The sequence below is a fragment of the Gopherus evgoodei genome, chromosome 1 (genome assembly GCF_007399415.2).
Source record: "Gopherus evgoodei ecotype Sinaloan lineage chromosome 1, rGopEvg1_v1.p, whole genome shotgun sequence".
NCBI lineage: Eukaryota > Metazoa > Chordata > Testudines > Testudinidae > Gopherus > Gopherus evgoodei.
The window spans coordinates 353,285,460-353,292,467 of NC_044322.1; the positions used below are offsets into that span (position 1 = coordinate 353,285,460).

Below are 7,008 nucleotides of genomic sequence, written 5' to 3' on the forward strand. Positions count from 1 at the left end.
CAGGGGACTTCTGGGTAGCTAAAAGGGCAGAATGACGACAGATGTTTGTTTTTAAGTGGAACTAACAGTGGCTAGAAATGGGCATTCTGGGACGGTCTACTTAAAATATCATGAAACTAATCAGGTGGGTTCCAATCGTCATGCTGATTCCTTGGGAGTAGTGTGTGTAACCCTTACATGGGGGAGCACCAGGGGCGGTTCCAGGCACCAGCACAGCAAGCGCGTGCCTGGGGCGGCAAACCGTGGGGGGCGGCGTGCCAGTCGCCATTAGGGCAGGAGTCAGGCAGCCTTTGGCAGTGTTTCTGCGGGAGGTTCGCTGGTCCCGCAGCTTCAGCAGCAATTCAGCAGAGGGTGCCGAAGGCGCGCGACCATCAGATCACCCGCAGGAAACATCGCCGAATCCGTTTCACCAGTGGACCGGCCGCAGAAACGCCGCCGAAGACTGCCTGATTGCCGTGCTTGGGGCAGCAAAAAACACAGAGCTGCCTCTGGGGAGCACTCACACATACAAATAATGTGAATGACTGCAGAAAGCACACCTGGCTTGGGTGAATGCTCACTAATTGGATGCACAACCTAACTCATTGCTTGTATGTCATATCACTTCCCCGCCACTATTAAATCTGAGTTTTGCCTTCTACTGACCCAGTCCTGTGAACGCTCCCAGGTGTAGTGGTCACTACCCAAAGTACATTGTTTTCCACAGGGAACTATTGTTGTGTACCTCCTGGCAGGATTGTGGCCTAATATTGCAAGGGACAGAGACCCCTGCCCACACTCACGCATGTGTAAACCAGGAAGACAGTGGAGTTACACTTCCTAACTAATAACCATACAGTTTCCAGTGAAGCCAATGAGAAAGTCCTAGTCGACATCACTGGGAACAGGACCGGGCCTAACACTTTCTTTTTTAAAATACCCTTTCGTCCCTGGAGCGAAGCATTGTATAAAATGCTATTGGGATTCCCTGAATTAGTTCTGGGACCACCTGAAGTGATGCACAAAGATGATATCTATGTTATGCTTGTCTCTAACATCTGTGATATTTTCCCCAAGCCAGTTGCCTCATAATTGACTCTGTATGATTAAATTGCTAATTGTACTACAGTGGTGCTCTCTCGCTGGTATGTCCTCCTGCTGTTTAATTCATAAATGCCAATAGGAAGGCACAATATACATAAAAATTACCCTCATCAAACACAGTGCAGTTCCCACTTATGAACAGATAAGAAGACTATACAAATAAATAAAATTCTAAAAAGCAAAGCCAGAGATTGCATGCAACCTTTTAATCCAGCCTTTCCAAATTTCACGTGTTTGAATCTTATCCATTTAAATGGAGGGGCAGGCATAGCATTTGACAGAGACATTGCATGATATGATCGGCTCTGGATGCTATTTTATATTTAAATCTTGATTTACCAATAGGACTGCCACTACTTATTTAAAAATAAAATGCTACAGCACACTGCTACTCTGAAAAAAACTGTGTAGAAACAGTTCCCTTCTTACTCAAGGGATCTGTTCTTTCTGTGTATTTGGTATAATATTTACTCACACAAATGAGCCCTCCCCATTGAGCCAGCCCAGCTAAGGAAGAGTGAGCTCACTTCTGCCCCTTCTTGTGCATTGTCGGCAGAATGGTTAGCTGTTACACCTGTGCAACCCCAGTTAAGAAAATGGAGGTTGCACAGGCCTATCAGAGCATAATTTGGCCACCAAACTCTTTATTATGAGTGACAATGGCTGAGGAGGAAAGAACCCAGCTTGACTCAAACCCCAGGCTGAGTTTACAGGAATGGCCGTAAAAAAAAAAAACAAAAAAAAACAACAACCAGCTTTTACTTGTAAACTGGGTATGGAATATATGGAAATTACTGAGATAATAAACATGGAACTTCATTAAGCCACTATTAGAATATTTTTTTAGAGCAGAATTTGCTCTTTAAAGAAACTCTGCTTTGGAGAAACTGCATTTATCCAAATCTTCCGATGTAGCAGTTTTGTATTGTTTCACATGTAATTATGTTACAGGAGTCTACAAGGAAAGAGTTCCATTCACCTACTACTGAAAGCACCAAAAAGCCATCTGATAATATGAATGAGGGTCAGTGTAATTTAAAAAAGAAAATTCAATGAAGTTTCACAGATTGACTGAAATTCACCTTTCTGCAAGGATTAGGTAAAGCTTATGCATAACTGAAGTCCCACTAAAGCCATATTTTAGGGCTTAAGTGAGATTTAAGTAGTGAATAGTCCTTGTGCTGTCTGTCTGCAAAGGCGTGAATTTCACCTACTGAGCAGCTACAGACTCAAGCCAATAATTTATTTGAAAAATAGCAATTGTGCAATTTAGGGAAAGTTGTATGGCAAGGTCACCTCGCCCATCGATGCTGAAAAATGAGCATGAACTGCAGAATTCAGATCTCTATTCTGAACACTTTGAAATGTGAGAACTGGGGCTTTGGTTCAGCCTATTTGTAATCAGAAGTTGCAAGTTAGATATGCACAACCTTAAAGGGGACCTGCTAAGGATTAGAGTAGAGGAGAGGATTTGGCATGGTTTTTGGCTTCTTAATAATAATTAAAGAAGACCAAAAGGTTTCCCCCAAATAATAATTTTTCTTTATCTTGTGTCTCATATCAGAAAATCATACTTGTCTATCTTAGAAGACTCTATAGCCAGCTGGAGAAGTAGGAGGTTTATGATATTTGAGAAACGATATGAGTGAAATTTTATTGATTGAGAGAAGTGATTTTTATTCAGATTATTTAAAATTCTTTTGATTTTTTTGTTAGCACATTGGGAGAAAAGCTTTCTTCCTTAAAGATTCAGCAGTCTTGTCCCTTCATTTAAAGGTTAAGAAAGGTACCACTACCAAGCCACCTGAGGGTCCTTCAACAAGAATAGGAAGATTAAAGTTAACATGTGGCAGCTGAGAGTCTCAAAACTGATTAATGGACAGAGCCACTAATTTCAATGGAAGATGTATGGCTGTAACCCATTCCTGTCTCTGAAAACCTCAGCCTACATTTCTAATATTTTCACAGGGTAAAACACGTAGAAACAAATCTACCAAAACAAACCAATAAAACACTCAATTTTTTCAGGCCTTTTTGATACATTAAAAAGCACAACAGGGTAAAAACCTCTTTTTGGTACGTCTGCAGATCACCCTTAAACTCCGTGTGCAATTAATACTTAAGCAAGTGTGATGGAGTGAACTAGGTCCAAAGGCCCCCTGCTGGAGGCCTCAGGATCTGGCCACAACATCCTGGGAAAGGAGGAATGGACAGGTCCTCCATGCCTGGCTAGAGTGGCTGCAGGGGAAGCAGCCAGTCAGAGAAGCTATAGGGAGCAGCCAGTGAGGGCCCAGCAGGCTCCTATAAAAAGAGCTGCAGGCCAGTGTGAGTTTGGTGATTCTGCTTGCAGGGATTGGGGGAGCCAGAGGTGTTCCTGGCTGCCTGCCTGCCTGCAAGGGCTAAGGCAGGTAGTTGCTGGCAGGACCAGGAAAGCAAGGGGATAGCTTCTGGCTGGCTGGCAAGACTCAGTTAAGATGGGCTATGGGGAAGTGACCCATGGAAAAGCAGTTAAAGAGATGTGGAACATGGCTGCTACTTAGAGGGTCCCTGGGGTGGGACTGGAGTAGTGGGAGGGCCTGGGTCTCCCCAGTCCCCAACAGTCATTGAGAAGATGACTGTGTCCTGAGAGAAGGGAGTTTAGACAGGCCCAGGGAAGGGACTGTACGTGGAACTGTTACCCCTGGAAGAGGGCTGAACTAAGACTGACCCAGCTGAGGTCAGAGGTCTAGAGGGCAGGAGAAGAGCCTCCAGGGAGGAAGCCCTGGGGGTTGCTCCTCCACCCCTGAGCAGGAATCTTTGTGCGTAAACTGGCCAGCTAGAATACTGAGAGAGGCCCTATTAGTCAGACTGAGGACTGGAGCCCAGGGAGGGCTACAGAGATATTGCCAATTGAGGGGTACCAGGATTGGCCCTACTGGGCTATGAAGAGATTGAGTTGGGGAGGGCTATAGGATCTTACTGGGCTTTGAGATAGGCCCAGTTGGACAGTGCACTCAAGAAGGGGTTTGTTTGCACACTGACTGTGGGTGACTTGGCTGGAGGGCTGAGTCACTGAAGATCCACCCAATAAGTGCAGCAGCTGATGGGGGCACCATGAGCTGAGAAATTGAGAAAACTATAGGCATGCACATGACCAGGGGGTGCGCACGAGAGGTGGGTGCCACCCCATTAGAGCCAGGATCTATCTTTCTTGTCCAGGCATTTGAAAGCCATAATGGATGCTAGCCCAAATCTCTATTTGCCCTGGAATGTAAACATAATATCATTCAGCCTGAGCACTTAAATCAAACTCAGTAAAAGAAACAAAGTTAAATGTAATCTCTTCCCTTTTGTCCAATCAGGTATGGGAACTGTAAATACGAATAAGTCTGTTTGCTTGTTATTTTCTTAAGACTCTTTTGGGCAAGCTGAAAACACGTGAGTCAGTGATTGTATTTGCTGAGCTGAGGGGTGACAGCAAGTGATCTGCTGGAAAGCCCATGGAGGATAAACCTCATCGGGTGGACCTGATTCACACCAATTTAGAATCTGTCCCTATGGATTTTCCAGCCCCCTACACAAGGGATTTCCATATAGAAATTAGATCAGAACAGTGGTCCGTCCAGTCTAGTGTCCTGTCTCCCAGAGTGGCTGTTATAGAGGAAGATGCAAGAAACTTTGCAAAAGGCTGTTAAGGGGTAACCTGCCCCTAGGGAATCTTTCTTCCTAATCCTCCTTGGTTAGATGTTGGCTCATGCCCTGAAGCATAATCATTGGTATCCCTTCCAAATCCCAGCATTTTTAATCCTTACTAACATAACTCTGGCTGTTCTTGTTATATGTATAAATGCCCAATCCCTTTTAGAATCTGTTCTTGTCCTCGATATATGCAAAGAAACAATTAAGCCCCTAACTTCCATATTCCCCTTTTCCTTCTTTAAAACCTAAAACTGGTGATTATTGTGCTGAAATCAACAGTGACACAGTGCATCACTCAAACATTTTTCACACGGCATTTCATTTCTTTCTTTAAGTAAAGAACATGTTATTATGGTTAATGAAATCCAACAGAGCTCATTCTGCATCTCTATTAATGTCAGTTTGCTTTACTCCAGTTTCCCTTTTTTCCCATCATAATTTACTGTCTTAAATGTTTTGTGAGATTCTGAATATTACTGTGAGGCATTACAAAGGGTTTCTGGTTGCAAGGGAAGCCAACGCCGTATCTGCCATTAGCTACTGAATGCATCCTGTCCTGGACTGTCATAGCCTGGTATCAACGTACAATGACAGGTATGTTAGTGACTTCTGCAAAGTTAAATCTCTAAGCTGCCCATAATGAGCAAACAGATTCCAGAGCTGCCCTCATTTGTACAGCAAAATCATTGCTTCAGTTGTGTTTGTCATTTCAAGGACTTGCAGGTTTGGTTTGTGTGTGGGCATTGCTAATACTAGAAAGCATGTGCCTCAGTGCAAACAATGCAGGTATAAAGGCACTCTGTTTTGTGCCACACATTTGTTGATCCAAAGTAACTCTCTCATTTAAGCTTTCATTTCCCTTGCTGAGCCAGATTCATTCCAAGGATTAAATGAGTTACAATAACAGGAGGATTATTAAATATCTTAAGGGGAAAGACTCACCTAAAGTTAAGCAGAATTATCCATCTGCGTGAAAGGTTCAGGAGACTTACAAGTTGCCTGCCAGTAAGAAGTCTAAACCCACTTTCCACAGGTGGCTGCAAATATAAAAGCAGGAGGGACCCTCTGTCAGTGAGATCTAGAGGCAAAGTTCCTGCTCTTCTCAGTGGTAGGGAAACCAAGCGCAAGTTGCTGCCTTGATCCTATGTAGTTAGAATGGAGAATCAGGCCTGTTGTTTTTTCCATTCTCTCTCCATATTGTGATTACAGATGGGCCAAGGAGACCAGGATTTGGTTTAGCAAAAACGGCCAGGATTCAAATTCACATTCCATTTTTATCCAAGCCACCAAAGTCCAGATCACAGGTTTGGGATTTGTCCCATCTCCACAATGAGCAGAACAGGGTCCAGTGTTGATTTTGCAAACCACAAAGAACTGGGACCGGCTAAGATCCAGGATCCATTTTCTCTAAACCACCAACACTTGAGGGAGAGAGCTCCACAGAAAAGGTTCTAATGTTAACTCATCTCTTATCACAATACAAAATAGTATCGTTTCCACCTATCACTGGTGAAAACCTCTCCCTCTCAGCTAAGTGAGTCATGGAATCTGTACTTAGAATCAAACCATACAGCATGTTCTGTTTGGTGATGCTTTTAAAATGCAAGTTTGGATCCAGATCTGTTTTTCCCAAATTTTGGGGGTGCCTTGATTTGGACCATCTCACTCTGTCTTATTAAATGCCATCTACTGAAGTTGGGTTTCTTGTCTTACCATCACTTTCTAAGAGAAATGAGGGAACACAAAATCGCAGTGAAAGGCTGGGGAAAAAATGGATGAAGGTCAAATGCAAGTTTTGACACACATTGTTGTGTGATAGTGGCATCTGCATGTCCCACAAGAAAACTTGCAAAAGAAAGAAAAATAAAAAGTAAATTTGAAAGGCAAAATTCAATAGCATTTGGTTGGGATGTTTTTTAAAACTATTTTTGTGGCCTAATCTCCTCCTACGAACAGAAAGAAACAGATAATTTTCTACTTAATATTATCTCTGCTTGATAGTAGCAGCAATAACAAATTTTCCACCTCATTTCTCCATCAACAGGCTCCCTTCCCCACTCTTCCTCTCTCCCCTTTGTTATATATGGTTTGATTGCAGTGACAGTCACTTATCTCAGAGCTGCTAGCTGCAAGATTGACTCACACGAGAACTTTTTTTGTTCACCTGTCTCATTGACTTATTTAAAAGGACACTGTCAGGTTGGAAAGAAGATTTTTAAAAATGAAATCAAAATCCCTTGCCTCTGT

General features: G+C 43.1%; 1 protein-coding gene across 1 annotated transcript in view; it reads right to left on the bottom strand.

Annotated features, from left to right (window-relative positions):
- CAMK1D (calcium/calmodulin dependent protein kinase ID) overlaps positions 1 to 7,008 on the bottom strand; it is a 404,516-nt gene that overhangs the window by 278,019 nt on the left and 119,489 nt on the right.